At 40.6% G+C, this 19,606-nt stretch overlaps 1 long non-coding RNA gene across 1 annotated transcript; it reads left to right on the forward strand.

Moving 5' to 3' along the window:
• Positions 1 to 1,387: 1,387 nt before the first annotated feature.
• On the forward strand, positions 1,388 to 9,327 carry LOC134479317 (uncharacterized). Its single transcript, XR_010052478.1, has 2 exons — positions 1,388 to 1,784; positions 3,335 to 9,327. It is a non-coding gene; the product is annotated as an uncharacterized LOC134479317 (long non-coding RNA).
• Positions 9,328 to 19,606: the final 10,279 nt, after the last annotated feature.

Below are 19,606 nucleotides of genomic sequence, written 5' to 3' on the forward strand. Positions count from 1 at the left end.
ATCTCTTATCAGGTTCAAGATGATTAGTAGCTGGTATAGTAAATGCAAACCTCTGTCTGTCCTGTGGACACAAGGGGATGGAAAAGAAACAATCCTTAATGTCTATAATTATTATCTTCCATTGCTTAGGTAAGGTGGAGAGTAAGGGTAAGCCTCGTTGGATCGAGCCAAATAAACGCATCTGTGCATTAATGGCTCTCAAATCATGGAGAAGTCTCCATTTTCCTGATTTTTTCTTTATCACAAAAATAGGAGTATTCCATGGTGAAATGGACGGTTCTAAATGACCAAGCTGCAATTGTTCATTAACCAATTTAGTGGCAGCTTCTAATTTTTCAGAGGATAGATGCCATTGAGGAACCCATATAGCCTCCTCTGTAAGCCAGGGTATGGGCATAGAACCCTCAATGGCACCTAGGAAAAACCCAGGCCTTGTTTATGGGGGTTTTCGACTGGTTCAATGGGCGTGAGACAGCCCTGTTCTAATCGCCCTAGGCCTTTCCCTTCCTTATAGCCCATCCTTGACATCATGTGGGCCACTTGTGGGGAGTATTCGTTAGATAAGGTTAGTCCCATGGTCTGCATAACATCTCTCCCCCAAAGATTAACAGGTAGGGGAAGTACATAGGGAACAAATTGTCCCTGTCGGCCATCAACAGTCGTCCAAGTTAGAGTGGCAGAGCTGATTTTAGGGCACGACTGGTAGCCTAAGCCTTGTAGTGAGTGAGAAGATCTTATGGTAGGCCATGATTGAGGCCACCATTTTGAGGAAATTATACTTTTATCAGCCCCAGTATCCAGAATGCCTTCAAATTTCTTTCCATTAATTTCTAAGCTCAATTTTGGGCGGTTGTTAAGATGAACCACCAAATATGCCAAATCATTACCAGTGGACCCATGGGCCCCTTGGTATCCTGTATTGTGGTTTGGGAGCACGGAAGGAGTAATAACTGTGCTATTCTATCTCCTTCACTTATGGAAAAAACCCCATCGGGACTTGAACAAAGAATCTGAATATCAAGAGAGTGCTGAGCTTCAACAAGGCCTGGATGGACTATCAGTCCTTGTAGGGTGAGAGATCCTCTCCCAAGGACAAGGCCTATGGTTCCTGGGGGCAAAGGCCCCACAGTCTGAGCAGGAATTGGCTGAATGCCCATCTGGGGCATTAGAAAGAAGTCGGAGGCGGCACACAGGTCCAATTTTGTGTCACCTCTTGGGGAGTCTCCTCTGTCAGGGTCATGGCTTTCTGAAAGCGGTTCCCATATCTTTGAGGGCCCTGGGACCGGGGGCCCAACGATCCATTTTTTGACATCTCATTAGGCTGAGCTTCCAAAGGAGGGAGAAGTTTTCCCTTAATATCCCTCACTGAGCGGCACTGGTCAGGCCTATGGTAGCCCTTGCCACATCGGGCACAGATAGTTGCAGGCCTCCTGTCTCCCTTGGTTATCCTACAGTCTCTTTTTAAATGGCCCATTTTTCCACATTGAAAACATGATCTTGTATCTGTCCCTTTAAGGGGGCGTTGCCGGGACTGGAGAATGGCGGCCGCCAAGCCTGCGTTAGTAAGAGGCCCACCGAGTTCTCTGCAGACTCTGAGCCAGTCCTGTAATCCTTTGTTTTTTCTGGGTGCTATAGCCACCCGGCATTCCTGGGTGGCTTGCTCATAAACGAGCTGTTCTATGAGCGGTGCTGCTTGCTCCACATCACCAAATATTCGTCCTGCAGTCTCTGTCATTCTGGCTACGAAGTCTGAGAACGGTTCCTGAGGTCCCTGGATGATACGAGTAAGTTGATTATCGGCCCCGCCTTTCCTAGTGAGTGCCTTCCAGGCCTTAATGGCCGAGCTGGAGACTTGAATATAAGTGCCCCAATGGTAATTAGCTTGGTCTGCTGCGAAGCGGCCCTGTCCTGTCAAGAGTTCAAACGTCCATTCCTGCTGTTCAGGCGTTAGAGCCGTGGCGTTAGCTCTAGCCTGTGTTTGAGCTGCCTCATACCAAAGCGCCTTCTATTCCATATATTGGCCCATGTTAACAAGGGCCGCCTTCGCAATCATCTGCCAATCGGCGGGTGTCAGATGATTTAGAGCCAGCCTTTCAAGAATGGTTAGGGTGAAATTGGCTGTAACTCCGTACTTTCTGACAGACTCTGCCAGCTCTTTTATCTGATTATATTCGACTGGGGCATGAACCCGCTCACCCTCCTGCATTTCAAAGACCGGGAACGTCATCCGCAGCTTCCTTCTCACCGTATCGGGGACTAAAGAGAATGCGCAAGAGCGCACCTCATACGGAGGGGGTGCGGTTGGCGACTGCCGCGGCAGAAGCTTTTTATTACCTTTCTTTCGTTCCTCGGGGTGATATTTCTCTTCCTCATATCTAGCTGCTTCCTCATCTAACTCGGCCTCCTCCTCTGAATCTAAGATTCCATTCTCAGAGCTATCAGAACTGTTGAGGTTCAGCGCTTCTAGCTCTTTCACAGGGTATATGCTGGCTCCCCCTCCCGGTTGCTGTGTAGAGAGGGAAGTGCCGGAATCTGAAAGCTTTAACACTCCCTTATCCTCGGACTTAATGGGAGGGCTCTTTTTCTTTCTCAGGACGTCCTTTTTCTTGCACGCGCCTAATCTCTCACTACGTTCAGTTTCTGACATACTGTCTCGAAGTACCTCGAGTGTGGTCTGCCCTCCTACAACTGCTGCCTTGCACACTTCATCTGCTAAGCAATTTTTGACTAGTTTCCATATGGCTTTAGTTCCTAGACGCAGATTTCTCCGCCAATTTTCTGTCTAGGTCCCTTCCAAGTTTGTCCCATGAGGCAATTGTAAACGAGCCTGAGCAGGCAAACCACGGAGCCACTCTGTCCACTTCTTTCACAAAGTTTTTAAGTGTTCTTCCTCCAATTTTAATGTCCCTCTGCTTTAGCACCGTTTCCAGAGCCGTGATCACAGACTGTGAGGATCCCATGAGGGACCAAGAATGCCCAGCGGCTTATCTACGTCCGTCTGACAAGGCGTGAGTAGAAACAGACACGCCGCTTTCTTACATACAGGAGTCTTACGCGCACTTCCCCGGGCGGTGCTATCGCGTCCCTGCTCCCCAACAGTAAAGGGGAGCTGTGCGAAGCTCACTTATTTACGAGAGACTGAGACGCGCCTCCAGCTGCTGTCCTTTTAGCAGCGGAAACAGTGAAAACAGTAAATAATAATAAGAAAGAGTAGGGTGGCTCCGAGAACAAATACCATAGCCTCAACAAATCCTTCCCAAGGTGGCGACAACCCCAGACCAAAATCCAAGAAAGGCATGCCTCTCTGAACGTATTTTTTTTTTTTTACCTGCAGTTCTGAATCCTCCTTGTCACCAAGGGGTCTCCGGAGGTGCTGATGAGGTCTTTTTCCCGGGTTTCTGGCACCAAATGTCCCACACTACGTCTCGCCAGCAAGAATGACGCAGGACACAAAGGATCCTTCTGCAGAAATAGCTTTAATGCATCTTGAGAGCGAGAGCACAAGCTTACAATATGGAGACCCCAAGTGAGGGAAAGACCATCCCTTATATAGGAAACTATCCTCGCCTAGGACGTGTCACTCTCTGGCTGGTCGCTGCCAGATGTGCCAGATGACGTACCACAGCATACGTGTCCCCCTGAGTGAGGAATTTACCAGGCGCTTGTGTATTGCCCTTTTATTAGGTGCATCCTGCCGGATATTGGCGCCATCTTACAATGGAGAATGTGAGGACGGCCCTCCACAAGGAACCATATGGGGCTGGGCTCAGGAAGAACCAATGTAAGGGATATCAACAACCCTCGGGATTTAGCAACCAACCTAAGGGCACTTGGAGAGGAGGCAGTCCCTGTCTATCCCTTACCTGTAACCCTGTTGTTATCCAGTTTACGCAAAAGGGAAAGGAAGCCTGGGACTGGACCAAAGGAAAAACCTGGGGCCTATGGTTATTCAAAGGAGGGTATGATGATGGACTTCTATTCAACGTCTGCATGAAATTAGAAGTCACCTCTGTATCACTGGGACCTAACCCAATGCTAGCTCCCCGCCAGCCTGTTTAGGTTCAAACTACTGCTTTGCCCCTGATATCTTCCTCAGTACTGGGAGGGGGTCCAAGTGACCCTGTAGCCCCCTTGACCATGCTCATAGAGAAGACCTTGCAGGTCCTCAATGAAACCAACCCCAATGCCAACCATTCCTGTTGGCTTTGTTATGCTGTGGCTCCACCATATTATTAAGGAAGAGACTTAATGGCTCAGTGACCTCATCAACCAATGCCTCACTGTACTAATGGCAGCAAAAGACCAAGCTGGCTATACAGGCTGTAACATGGACAGGGCTTTGTATGGGTAAGGTCCCACCAACCCATCTTCAGTAATGTTCACACATCATAGCCACTACTGACTCTCCTGTCTACTACCTGCTCCCCCAATATGGAGAGTGGGCTTGCGTCTCAGGATTGGCTCCTTTTGTGCACTCTGATGCCCTGAACCAGTCCTCTGATTTCTGTTCAACTGATCCCAAGGCTTATTTACCCCCCCCCACTGAGAGCTTCCAAATAGACAAGACAATACCCTCCATTGAACAAAGAAGGAACCCTTCATAGTGTCCTTGCTGGGAGTGGCTGGAGTGGCTCCTAGTACCTCTTCCTCGGTGCTACAGGGTCACCAATACCAGAACCTCAGGGCCACCATAGATCTGGACATTGAAAGAATGGAAACGTGGATCTCCCACCTACAGGAGGCTCTGACCTCTCTGTCAGAAGTGGTCCTACAGAAAAGAAGATGGTTTACTGCTCCTCCAACAGGGAGGACTGTGTGCTGCCCTCAGTGAAGAATGTTGCTTTTATATAGACCTTTCCGGGGTATATAAGGATTCCATGTCTAAGGTTAAGGAAGTGCTAGCTAAACGGACGACAGAGAGAGAGAGAGAGAGAGAGAGAGAGAGAGAGAGAGAGAGAGAGAGAGAGAGAGAGAGAGAAATTGAATTTGGTTTGAATCTTGGTTTAATTCCTCCCTGTGGATGACAACCCTAATCTCCACTTTATTGGGTCTTATTTTTATTTTGCTGCTTGTACTAACTGTTGGTACTTGCATTATTAACAAGCTGAACACCTTTGTAAAAGATAGAATAAGTACTGTGCAGCTGATGGTTTTAAGGCAACAATATGAGTCCCTAAGATCAGGAGAGGAAGAATATGAGATAGCCGAGTCTTATTACCGAGAAGGAAGAGCAGAACTCACATGAGAAAAAGGCAGAATGATAAGATTGAGCAACTCTGACCCAACCCAAAGATGACTCCAGGAAAGGGCGTTAGGCCCCAAGGGAGAGTTTCATGTCCCTGGCCTCAGGACAATTTCCCAGAAACAGTTCAGATAAAATACTTGTCAGAAAAACCATAAAATGTACTGGCCAATGGAACCTGGGCCCTCTGGGGAACAAAGGTATCCTCCTGGGACGATTGCTGTTACTGTAATCTGCCCTCTAGAAAAATGTATAAAAGGTGCTTGCAAGTTAAATCAGAATCACCTCTGGTCTCTTGCTTGAGAGACTGCTGAAGGTCAATCCTGGTGCACCGGAAAAATAAACCTGTCTCCTGGCAGGTAAAGATACTCTGGGGCTATACAAGCTCTCTTACCACAGAAGCTGAGAAAATTCTGGCCCCTGTAAGAGTGGCTTGTGCAGATAATCAACCCTGGACGGGCTTCTCCTGCTCAGCTAAACTCCTAGCTACAGGTGCGAGGCAAGTTATCAGTTTTTGTTGTACAAATTGAGACAGCTTTTTTCTTTTTTTGAAAGAGGTTAAAACTAGATCAAGGGGTGAACAACCCACAAATAAATTTTTAATCGTTTTCTTTTCTTTTCAACATGGAATGCAGAGCAACAATCAAGCAAGGACATGAAAACTCAGGCATAAACTAACAGACATGGACAGATGGGCCTGCTCAGGACAGACAATATACAGAGAGGGAAGAGAACTAGATGTGCCAAAGGGACCCAGATATCCTACCCAAGATACATGAACCAGAACTAAACATTCCTCCAGTAGGAATCAAAGGAAGCAGGATGTCTCCTGACCTCCTCCTGTCCCTAGAAGAGCTCTGAAAAGCTTACATTCATTTTCCTCCTCTTTTATCAAATCATCTCCGGATAGGCTAGGAGGACTGCTTTTTGGAAACCTATTCTCCCTCTCATGTCTAGAGTCTAAACTATCTCTAATCAGGGTCCAAAGACTAAAAACATCTATGAGAAATATCTTTGCTTCTCTAGATTTCAGCATAACTCTAAACACATACACAGAAAGTATTCTACCATTTCCTTGTCCTTTTTTATAGGGTTTATTCACTGCTGGCCCAAATCATATTTATTTTCCTTTGCACAAGCTCCTTTCCCCTCTGTGTCCTTCACAGTATCTCCTATACTTGAGCTCCAAGTTGAGGCGCCATCTGACCAAGCCTGCTTAGTCATTCAACCAGTTCTCAAGGAAGGGGGTAGAGATTGAAAAGAAATAAGACAATTAGACAGCATAATAACATGATTCTAGCAAGTGCTGAGGCTGAAACAGGTTTATTTTTTCCCTGTCTGCTTGTATACCATTTGAAGTACATGCAAGCAATAGGTCACTTCTAGGTCAAGAAACAAACAAGGCAATGACCAAAATCCTGTGATCACTGTTTCTAGGGGCCTTATCAGGATGACCAAGGCAAAAGGAATGCCACATATCTTAGGCTGAGTTTGCCTTGAATGTTGTATTAACCCAAATGTAAATATTTTTAATCTGAGCCTACTTCCTGAGTCCTAGCCCAATGTCAAATTCCTGCCAGATTCTTACAAGGCAGCCCCAAAAACTCTCCACATAAAATAGTACAGAAAAAAAATGCCCAGAAAATTTACAAACCAGAATGTCAAGTTACCAATAGTGTAGATAGTGAAGTGAATAAGTGGATAAAGTGCATGGCAGTGACACAAATGGGATGGTAAGAGGCTGGGGGTGGCATGTGTAAGTTTGGTAAGGTTAAGCAGTGTAAAGGATGGGTGAAAGTTGCCTACTGTCACATGCTTAATGATCATGTCAGGAGACTAATGAGTAATGAGAGATATATAACACATGAGAACATTAAACTGAAATTAAAATATATTTCAATACTGTTACAAGGAAAACAATTTTTATATTCAGGAGTCATAACCATTCGCATGTAGGTTCAATAAGGAAAGGGATATTAACTATCTATGAAGAAAGAACAATGGATTGAAAATAAACTTCTCAAAGGAGTAAAGCAAAGACAGTAGAGTAAAGCTAGACACAATGAGAACTGTCCTTTCCCCAACATTTGTTCTTAAGTCAGGGTGTAAGATTCTCAGACTAAACATGGCAGGCCTTCCAGATGTTGCCACCCAGAAGGCTGTGGAAGGAAAAGGGTTAAGCATGGTCCTACTGGAACAGCTTAAGCCTACAGGCATGGTGTGTCTTTCCACACACAGCTAAGCTCTTTGGGTCCTGGAAGCCAACATTAGGAGGGCAGTTTAGGGATTGTGGAAAAATTTCACATCATCCAGTTCTGATGTGATAATTCAGAAATCATGAGGACCAGGCTTGTAGCTTGTTTCTCTGTGGGAGTCAATAATATTATAAATACTAAGCTGGTCTTACCAGATATTTAAAATCACCCCAGGGAGGGGGAGGCTTGGGAGGACTGCAGGCTCTGCTGATAAAGTCTTTGATCCTAAAATTGATTTTAGGCAACATAGTGAAAGGAAGATAAATTGATTTGGCCTCTCAAATAGTCAGCTTGACTACAAGAAATGCTGCTCACCACTGTACTGGAATACCTGAGCAGTTCGTGTTATCTGACATTGTGAATTGACCTGAAAAATCTCCAATTTGAGTATGCTACCCTGACAAACTGAATGGCACCACACCCCACTGAGAACTACAGGTATGTATACCTGATTATAACACTCCAGAGCAGCATAAAAAATTAAAATAACTGGGCCATAGCTTTAAATACTTTGATCAAGGCACAGAGTAGTAGAAAAGTCTATGATCATTCTAAATTAAATTCTTTTCTAAATTAGCTGGAGGCAAAGATCAAACAAAATTTCATCCCGTAAGATGCTAAATTTAAAGATAGATTAACTTTCCAGATCCACTAAATCTCATATCTAAACATTGACAGTGAAAGATAAAATGATTTCTGGCTGGTCAAGAATTTCATATTTGAATGATTTTTATAAGTTCATGTATTTTAAATATCCGAATCAATTTTGCCTGCCACTCAATTCAAAATAACCCTCAGATTCTGCATAGGCTCCTGCTCTAGTGAAATCCAAAAATGACCTGCCAGGTGGCTTTGGATAGATGTCAATTATGTTCTCGCTTGACAACTACTGTTTATTGCCTCTAGAACTGTATTTAGTATTGGTATACCTGCATATCAAAAATGCCAATTAGCGTCATACCAAGAAAAAGACAATTCCCCATGCACAAATCATCACAAAATACGAGTAGACTGAGTATTTAAAGTATTTGCTGGAGCTCCATTGAATTTTACTCAACCTGTCCCCCACCATTCAGACATGAATGGTGAAAAGGCAGCTTATTTTGACAAATGGCAAAAGGGCAAAACTGGTATGAATAGCCTCCCAAAAGACCTTTAGCTCATCCTTCTTTCCTGCTCATTCCTCCTGCAATATATATGCATTTGCTAAAGCTATAGATGTCATCTTGAACCATGAAGAAACTTTGGTAGAAAAATGTGATTGGGAATAACAAATAAAAAAATATTTTGAATCCTGAAATTTCTGAAGGAGGTGAGGCTTCTGACTGTAGAATTGCCAACTGCATTTCTGTCAGGTGAAGGTAAGCTTCTATCACTTCACAGCCTCTTCGATTTGAGTTTTGAGTTGGAAACTGATGAATCAATCCCTGGGGATAAGGTACCAGTAGTTATTCTTTCTGGCCCACAGTAAGAACATCCATTTATACCTTAGATTATTAGAAAAGAAATCACATGAGTGTGAGTACTCCATTTAGATTATCTATGAGACACCTCAGGCAACTTCAAAAGAAAAGGCACTTCAAACGATGGAAGACCCATCCTGATTATAGACAACTCCATTCTGTAGGCTGTGCTCAAAAACTTAATCAAAGGGGCAGGGGGAGTGTGAGCACCAGCAGCCATTGTTTCTCCACTCTACACTTTCTGACCAGCCCCCTCAGACTCCAGTCACCTTTTCCACTGCGACAGACTTTGATTGTTACCTCATGTTCCGACCACTGCAATGGACTGTACTTTCAGCCCCTTCAAAAAATAAACTCTTTCTTTCTAGTTGCTTTCGTTGAGCATTTGTCATGCCTGGGAGGAAAGTAGTTAATAAAACAAGCTTCTAGTACTTTGGAAGATGGCATCATCCCTAAACCACACAAAAGTACATGATTCGATCCTGAAATATGTGACAAGTATTTTAGAAAGACTCATGGATGCCAGACGCATAGCCACATATAACCGATGACCGTTTTAGACACCAACCTGTTATAAAAAGGAGGACAAAGGCAGCGGAATAAAGTCATTAGACTGTGGAAAGGGCCTCTCCTGCTTTTCTAAGGCTGATAGTCTCCTTGTGAGCCCAGAGAATTCTTGATGTTTAAAACTCAGCCTCAGCACCAAGGGATCCAGTGTTAACTGGTCTTTGTTGGTTTCCTTTGTCATACCCATGGAAATAAAGTCACACAGCTCTAACGCACAAATCAAAATACAGGCGAATAGCAGTGATGGTTAGGAATTTCTTTCATCTGGACTGCAAAGTCTTCAGATTGAGTAGATATCTGTCCACCATTTCTACAGAAACTCTTTCTTTTCAACATACACTAATAGAGAGGGGAGAGGAACCATGCCAAACTAACCTCGAATGGGAGTTTTCAGAAACAGCTTTTATTTTTATTCTTAATTTTGTTCTCATTTCCAGAATGAAGAAGGGGGAAGATGATCACTGAGCTTATGTTCTCTGAGTTAGAGAAGACAATATCATCTATGTGAGCCACAGTGGTGACATGGTCATTCCCAAGATGTGTCATATATGCTGAATGAAGCTTGATATTGACCACATCCCTAGCATTAGCTTGTCATGTCCTGGAGATAAACTTTCATGACACATGCTAAACCAAATGTCCTCTTATTAATTGTATCATTAAATTGTAGCTTAATTTATCTCTTAGTTTATTTGGGTCATTATTGAAAAGGGTCACACATAGGCATCTTTATAAAACAAGCAAATGTATGCCTTTTCATCCCCAGAGACTTTGACATTAGACATCAAGGCACTGACAGATTAAGTGTCTGAGAGTTCTTTGTGCTATATAGCTCTAATGTTATAGGGTATAGTGAGTAAAACCTTATAAAGTATGACACCCTTTCTTTCTTTTCTTTTTCAAATTTTAAATGACTACCTCCTTTAATTGAAAATAGACTTTTTTTCACATAATATTTCCTGCTTATGGTTTTTCATTCTTCCACTCTGCACAGCTTATCTCTACCTCTTTTCCAATTGAGATCCATCCCCATAAATGATAAATGTAATCCGCAGTATAAACAAACTGAAAGACAAAAAGCATAGTATCATCTCATTAGATGCTGTAAACGTCTTTGAAAATATCCAATACCTCTTCACAATAAAACTCCCAAAGAGATTAGTGGTACAAGGGACACACCTCAACATGATAAAGGAAATTTATAGCAAACACATGGCCAACATAAAATTAAATGGATATAAACTCAAGGCAACTAAAATCAGAAACAATAAAAGTCATTCTCTCCATACCTATTTACTATATAGTATTTGAAGCCTTAGCTACAGCAATATGACAAGAGAAGGAAATCAAGGAGATACAAGTTGGAAAGGAAGAAGTCAAAGTATTTTTCATTTGTAGATGATATAATAGGATCATATCTTATGTATATATAAGTCCCCAAAAATTCTGCCAGGAAACTCCTATGGTTGATAAACACTCTCTGCAAACTATTTGGATACAAAAACTAATGCATAAGAAAGTCAGTACATACACACACACCCCCATATACAGCTGTCAAATGGACAGAGATAGAAATTGGAGAAACAACACCTTTTTCTACAACCTCAAATAATATAAAATATCTTTGGCCAATTCTAACCAAGCAAGTAAAGCCTATTTTTCAAGTCCTCAAGACCCATTCATGAGGGCTCTGTTCAACGTATATCAGTTCACATTACTCAATGTGGGATAAAAGTGTCAACACATGAATGGGAGAGGGACAGACATTCCAATTGTAACAGCTTTATGTGTACTAAAAAAAAGTTACCAATGGTCCAGGTCCAGTAGTTGCTCGATTTGCTGTGGTCATAAAGTACCCTATTGTCTCTTTTCCCCACAAGAATGATGACTAGTTAGTGAACAGTAAGTATTTGAGGGCTGCCTTACTTAAACTGCTCTATTAAGCAATTTGCACAAAAGGAAATTAATATTAAATTTTAGCTTTAAAATCTATTTTTGGTCAGTGCAAATGTCTCATGAGATAGAAAACCTATAAAGTATTTGTTATTAAATGAAATAAATTTCATCTCAGTTTTGTGCTCTATCTAGAAAGTCTAATTTTACCTCATAAATGTAAATTTAAAACATTTACTTGGATGGATAAGGTAGTTTCCTTCATTTACTCAGGACGGTTTTGCTTCTCATTTACCTGAAGTAATTTAGACAACATCACAAAAAAAAATGCCATGAAGCTTGGTCCCCATTCCACCTAGTTATACGATATCAGCTTTTCTGTTACCCATATTATGCTGAGAGAACAAGAGCTTCTGGAATATCAGAGATCTGAAAGGAGCGGGTCCTTTTGTTTTATCTCAAAAAGCCACCTCTTACACTCAGAGACTGACTTCCTACTTTCTGAAAACAAATGACATTCTAAGGCTTTTTTGAGAGATCTCAGGAAAGTCCACCATTGTCCTTCCTGTACTCAGTCCAAGAAGTCCAGAGCAACCTCCCTAACTCAACACAACACAGCTTTTGCTTATCGCAACATCTTTTTCATTCAATAGAATGAAAAATTATAACATCTGCCTTTATTTACAACACAGATTTACAGATTGTGGGTCCAGTAATTAGTGCCTGTTGTTAATTTTATAACTTGTTTATGGTAACATAATTCTTTGTTATCATGGTTCACTGTGTCCTAAATAATCATGCTGAAGATTTAAATATTTGTAAAACAATGTTACAATTTTTTGCAAATCTGTTGAATAGAGGAAAACTTAGTTCAAGAATTAATCAAATTAGACTTGCATAAAATCATCAACTATTTGCCGGAATACAACCTAAATATACGGGAGGTTTCAAACATACAACTAATTTGTTTTAATTGGATACATTTTATTTACATTTCAAATGTTATTCCCCTTCCTGGTTTCCCATCTACTGGCCCCCTATCTTATCTCCCTCCCCTATTTCTATAAGGGTGTACCCCCCTCCCCAACCACCTCCCATTTCCGTCTCCCCACCCTGACATTCCCCTATACTGGGGATCCAGCCTTGGCAAGACCAAGGGCTTCCTCTCCCATTGGTGCTCAACAAGGTCATCCTCTGCTACATATGCAGCTGGAGCCATGGGTCTCTCCATGTATATATACTCTTTGGTTAGTGGTTTAGTACCTGGGAGTTCTGGTCTGTTGGTATTGTTGTTCTTATGGAGTTGCAAGCCGCTTCAGCTCCTTTGATCCTTTCTCTAATTCCTCCAATGGGGACCCCGTTCTCAATTCAATGGTTTGCTGCTACCATTTGCCTCTGTATTTGTCATGCTTTGACTGAGTCTCACAGGAGACAGCTATCTAAGGATCCTGTCAGCATGCACTTCTTGCATCAGCAATATTGTCTGATTTGGTAGCTGTATATATAGGGATAGATCCCCAGATGGGGTAGGATCTGATTGGTCATTCCTTCAGTCTCTGCTCCAAACTTAGTCTCCAAATCTCCTATGAATATTTTTTGTTTCCCGTATTAAGAAGAACTGAAGCATCTGCACTTTGGTCATCCTACTTCTTGAGCTTCATGTAGTCTATGGATTTTATCATGGGTAATCTGAGCTTTTGGGCTAATATCCACTTGTCAGTGAGTGCATGCCATGTGTGTTTTTTAGTGATTGGGTTACCTCACTCAGGATGATATTTTCTAGTTTCATCCATTTGCCTATGAATTTCAAGATGTCATTCTTTTTGATAGCTGAATAGTACTCCATCATGTAGATGTACCACATTTTCTGAATCCATTCCTCTGTTGAAGGGCATCTGGGTTCTTTCCAGCTTCTGGTTAATATAAATAAGGCTGCTATGAACATAGTGGAACATGTGTCTTTGTTGTATGTTGGAGCATAATTTGGGTATATGCCCAGGAGAGGTATAGCTGGGTCCTCAGGGAGTGGAATGTCCAATTTTCTGAAGAAACTCCAGACTGATTTCCAGAGTGGTTGTATCAGTCTGCAATCCCACCAACAATGGAGGAGTGGTCCTCTTTTTCTACATCCTTGCCAGCATCTGCTGTCACCTGAGTTTTTGATCTTAGCCATTCTGACTGGTGTGAGGGGGAATCTCAGGGTAGTTTTGATTTGCAGTTCCCTAATGACTAAGGATGATGAACATTTCTTTAGGTACTAACCAACCATTCAATATTCCTCAGCAGAGAATTCTTTGCTTACCTCTGTAACCATTTTTAATGAGGTTATTTGGCTTTCTAGAGTCTAACTCCTTGAGTTCTTTTATATGTTGAATAGTAGCCATCTATCAGATGTAGTATAGGGCAAGATTTTTTTTTCAAATCTGTTGGTTGCCATTTTGTCCAAATGACAGTGTCCTTTGCCTTACAGAAGCTTTACAGTTTTATGAGGTCCCATTTGTAGATCCTTGATCTTAGAGCATAAGCCATTGGTATACAGTACAGGAAATTTTCCCCAGTGCCCATGTGTCTGAGGCTCTTCCCCATGTTTTCTTCTATTAGTTTAAATGTATCAGATTTTATGTAGAGGTCCTTAATCCACTTGGACTTGATCTTTTACAAGGTGATAAGAATGGGTCAATTTGCTGACCTCCAGTTGAACCAGCACCATTTGTTGAAAATGCTTTTTTCCACTGTATGGTTTTAGCTCCTTTGTAAAAGATCAAGTGACCATAGGTGTGTGGGTTCATTTTATCACAATTGCTCTGTAATACAGATTGAGATCAGGGTGGTAATTCCCCTAGAAGCTCTTTTATTGTTGAGTATAGTTTTGGCTATCCTGATTTTTGTTGTTGTTGTTGTTATTCCAAATGAATTTTTGAATTGCTTTTTCTAACTCTATGAAGAATTGAGTTGGAATTTTGATGGGGATAGCATGGAATCTGTACATTGTTTTTGGCCAAATGGCCATTTTTACTCTATTAATCATGTCAATACATGAACACAGGAGATCTTTACATCTATGAAATCTTCAATTTCTTTCTTGAGAGACTTGAAGTTCTTGTCATACAGATTTTTCACTTGCTTGATTAGAGTCATGCCAAGGTATTTTATGTTATTTGTGACTATTGTGAAGGGTGTCATTTCCTTAATTTGTTTCTCAGACTGTTTATTCTTCGACTAGAGGAAGGCTAATGATTTGTTTGAATATCAGGCTTGGTAGTTCTCTGATCAACTTTTGGGGTCACTTAAGTGTACTATCATATCATCTGCAACTAGTGATATTTTGACTCCTTCCTTTTCAATTTGTATCCCTTTACCTACTTTTATTGTCTGATTGTTCTGGCTAGGACCTCAAGTACTATATTGAATAAATAGGGAGAGTGTGGACAGCCTTGTCTAGTCCCTGATTTTAGTAGGACTGCTTCATTTCCTCTCAATTTAATTTGATATTGCTTACTCATTTGCTGTATATTGCTTTTACTATGTTTAGGTTCGAGCCTTGAATTCTGGTCTTTCCAAGACTTTTAACATGAATCTTGTCAAATGATTTCTCAGGACCTAATGAGATGGTCATGTGGGTTTTCTCTTTGAGTTTGTTTACATAGTGGATTACATTGATGGATTTCCATATATCAAACCGTCCCTGCATCCCTGGGATGATGCCTACTTGATCATGATGGATGATCCTTATGATGTATTCTTGGATTTGGTTTGCAAGAATTTTATTGAGAATTTTTTCATCAATAATCATAAGGAAAATTGGTATGAAGTTCTCTTTCTGTTTGGTCTTTGTGTGGTTTAGGCATAAGAGTAATTGTGGCTTCATAAAAGGAATTGGGTAGTGCTCTGTCTGTTTCTATTTTGGGAATAGTTTGGACTGTATTGGTATGTGGTCTTCTAGGAAGGTCTGATAGAATTCTGCACTAAACACAACTGGTCCTGGACCTTTTTGGTTGGTAGATCTTTATCAACTGCTTGTAACTTCTTTCAGAGTTATGGGACTGTTTAGATGGTTTATCTGATCCTGATTTAACTTTGATACCTGGTATCTGTCTAGAAATTTGTCCATTTTATCCAGATTTTTCAGTTTTGTTGAATATAGGCTTTTGTAGTATAATTTTTTGAATTTTCTCAAATTCTGTTGTTATATCTTCCTTTTCCTTTCTGATTTTGTTAACTTGCATATACTCTCTGTGCCCTTTGGTAAGACTGGCTAAGGGTTTATCTATCTTGTTGATTTTCTCAAAGAACCAGCTTAGCTTCTGGTTTTGTTAATTCTTTGTATAGATCTTTTTGTTTCTACTTGATTGATTTCATCCCTGAGTTTGATTATTTCCTGCTGTATTGTCCTCTTAGGTGTATTTGCTTCTTTTTATTCTAGAGCTTTTAGGTGTGCTGTCAAGCTGCTAATGTATGCTGTCTCCAGTTTCTTTTTGGAGGCACTCAGAGCTATGAGTTTTCCCCTTAGCACTGTTTTTATTGTGCCCTTCATTGTCATTAAATTTTTAAAAGTCTTTAATTTCTTTATTTCTTCCTTGACCAAGTTATCATTGAGTAGAGCATTTTTCAACTTTCATATGCACATAGGCTTTCTGTCATTTTTGTTGTTATTGAAGAACAGCCTTAGTCCATAGTGACCTGATAGGATGCATGGGGCTCTTTCAATCTTCTCATACCTGTTGAGGCATGTTTTGTCACTAATTATATGATCAATTTTGGAGAAGGTACCATGAGGTACTGAGAAGAAGGTGTGTTCTTTTGTTTTAAGATGAAATGTTCTATAAATATCAGTTAAATCCATTTGGTTCATAACTTCTCTGTGTCTCTGTTTAGTTTCTGTTTCCATGATCTGTCCATTGGTGAGAGTGGGGTATTGAAATCTCTCACTATTATTTTGTGAGGTGCAATGTGTGCTTTGAGCTTTAGTAAGGTTTCTTTTATGAATGTAGGTGCCCTTGCATTTGGAGCATAGATATTCAGGATTGAGAGTTCATCTTGATGCTTTTTTCCTTTGATGAATATGAAGTGCCCTTCCTTATCTTTTTTAATAAGTTTCATTTGAAATTTAATTTTATTCAATATTAGAATGGCTACTCCAGCTTATTTCTTCAGACCATTTGCTTGGAAAATTGTTTTCCAGTCTTTTACCCTGAGGTAGTATCTGTCTTTATAACTGAGGCATGTTTCCTGTATGTAGCAAAATGCTGTGTCCTCTTTACATATTCAGTCTGTTAGTCTATGTCGTTTTGTTGGGAAATTGAGTCCATTGATGTTAAGGGATAATAAGGAATAGTCATTGTTTCCAGTTATTTTTGTTGGTAGAGGTGGAATTATGTTTGTCTGGTTCTCATTTGGTTTCATTGCAAGGAGATTACTTTCTTGCTTGTTTTAGGTTGTAGTTTCTCTCCCTTGTTTGAGTTTTCCATCTATTATCCTTTCTAGGGCTGCATTTGTAAAAGATATTGGGTAAATTTGGTTTTGTCATTGAATATCTTGGTTTCTCCATCTGTGTTGAGAGTTTTCCTGGATATAGTAGCCCTGGGCTGGCATTTGTGTTGTTTTAGGGTCTGTATGACATCTGCCCAGGATCTTCAGGCTTTCATCGTCTCTTGTGAGAAGGCTGGTATGATTCTGATATATTGCCTTTATGTGTTACTTGACCTTTTCCCCTTACTGCTTTTAATATTCTTTATGTGTTTGTGCATTTGGCATTTTGACTTTTATGTGACAGGAGGAGATTCTTTTCTGGTCCCATCTACTTGGAGTTCTGTAGGCTTCTTGTACGTTGGTGGGCATCCCTTTCCTAGATTTGGGAAGTTTTCTTCTATAAATTTGTTAAAGATATTTATTGGTCTTTTAAGTAAGGGAGTCTTACTCTCTTCTATACCTATTATCCTTAGGTTTGATCTTCTCACAGTGTCCTGGATTTTCTGTATGTTTTGGGCTAGGAGCTTTTCTGCATTTCTACATCATTTTTGATGGTTCTGTCAATGTTTTCTATGGTATCTTCTGGTCCTGAGAATCTCTCTTCTATCTCTTGTATTCTGTTGGTGTTGCTTGCATTTATGACTGCTGATCTCTTTCCTAGGTTTTCTATAACCAGGCTGTTCTTTTTTTTTGATTTCTTTATTGTTTCTATTTCCCTTTTTAAACTAAATGTTTTTCTTCAATTCCTTTACCTGGTGTGTGTGTGTGTGTGTGTGTGTGTGTGTGTGTGTTTTCCTGTAATTCTTCAAGGGATTTTTTTTCCTCTTTAAGGGATTCTACTTTTTTTACTTGTGGTGTCTTGTATTTCTTTAAGGGAGTTATTTATGTCCCTCTTAATGTTCTCTATCATAATTATGAGATGTGATTTTGAATCCAAATCTTGCTTTTCCAGTTTGTTTGGATATCCAGTATTTGCTTTGGTGGGAGATCTGGGCTCTGATGATGCCAAGTAGTTGGTTTCTGTTGCTTATGTTCCTGTGCTTGTCTCTCATCATCAGGTTGTCTCTGGTGTTAGCTTGTCTTGCTGTCTCTGATAGTAGTTTGACCCTCCTGTAAGTCTGTGTTTCAGCACTGCTGTAGAGCTGTTTTCTTTCAGCTTGAACTGGGAACAGTGAGCTGCTCCTGTGTGTGTCTTGAAGCTTCTAGGTGGGTTGCTTGGAGTAGAAAATTTGGTCTTCCCTTTGCTCTCAGGTGTGTCAGTGCTCTATGCAACTTGCTTTTGGCTCTCTGTGCAGGCAGAAATCAGAAGGGTCCTGCCACTGACTGCTCCTAGGTTCCCATATCTAGAGGGCACTCTGCAGGTTCCTCTTGGTCTATGTATTTGAGCAAAAGTGGTGATCTTCCCTGAGCTCTCATTAGTGTCCTCAATCCTGAGAGTCCAGCTCTCTCCCCCATGGGTTTTGGGTACAGAGAACTGTGGGAGCAGTTCAGCTCCAGGTCATACAACTAATTTTTAATGTCTGTGGCCCATTCAAAAATTGTGCGAGCGCAAGGCCCTGGGTTCGGTCCCCAGCCCCGAAAAAAAAAGAAAAAAAATTGTGGGGGATGAAGGACTGGATATACAGCATGAATTCTAAGCAACGTAAATTTCCAGAAAATTATGTATGAATAATTAAATCAGACAATGTTTATGTATATTAGTTAACCTTGCCATAGCAAAACGGCATAGAATGGGAGATTAAACAAAAATCATTGCTTTCTGACAGTTTTAACTTAGAGAGTCTCAGATCAAAGCTGCAGTCTGCAAAGGAATGAAAATTGAAGAATATAAATGTTTGCAATATTTCAAACATTACAGAGTATAGACATAAATTGAAGTATCACATGGTACTGAATTAATATATTTTGGTTAAAAATGTTACATTTTTGTAATGTGCTTTTTTTCTCAGTTGCTCTCTTCTGATCATATTTATCATGTCCTCAGATGATCTTTCCTTGGTGTATGTTCACTCATGGAATTAGAGAAGAATGACAAAGATAGGGAAGAGAAGCTACAGAGAGGGTTGTGTTTATAATGCACTAACTATTCTGATCATGAGTTTAATTGTCTTTCAAAATGCAAATTTTCATCCAATATTGGAAGCTAGGAACATTCAGTCACTGTGTGTGTGTGTGTGTCTGTGTGTGTGTGTGTGTGTGAGAGATAGAGAGAGAGAGAGAGAGAGAGAGCGCAAGAGTTCACAGTTTCTAAACAGGCAGTTTTAATTATTCTTTATAAGGAATTGTTTCAAAAAAGCAAAACAGTTTGGACATCATCCTAACACATTCATGCACTGTCTTTGACTTAGTAACAATATATGATAAAAACCAATCCAAAATATAAAAGCAGTAAATATATATAAATCATCAGTAACTTCTCTGAAGCATTTCAGAGGACAAGCAAAAGATCTATGGCTGTCTTTACTTACCTAACAAACTTCTGGAAACAGTGCTTTAATTTATGCATGCTAGAGAGTGAGAGTGGTAGATCTTCCAATCTAATTCTACTAGAGCATCTTAGTGGCCAGGAACATTGCCAAGAAGCTAATGAACAGACCCTGACCAACAAGACAAAGGGAATAACAATCGAAATGTAAATAAGAAATACCCAAGTTAATAAAGATGAAAAATAAAGATAGCATTTAACTGGGGACTTGTTTACAGTTTCAGATGTTTTG

The sequence above is a fragment of the Rattus norvegicus genome, chromosome 6 (genome assembly GCF_036323735.1).
Source record: "Rattus norvegicus strain BN/NHsdMcwi chromosome 6, GRCr8, whole genome shotgun sequence".
Taxonomy (NCBI): Eukaryota; Metazoa; Chordata; class Mammalia; order Rodentia; family Muridae; genus Rattus; species Rattus norvegicus.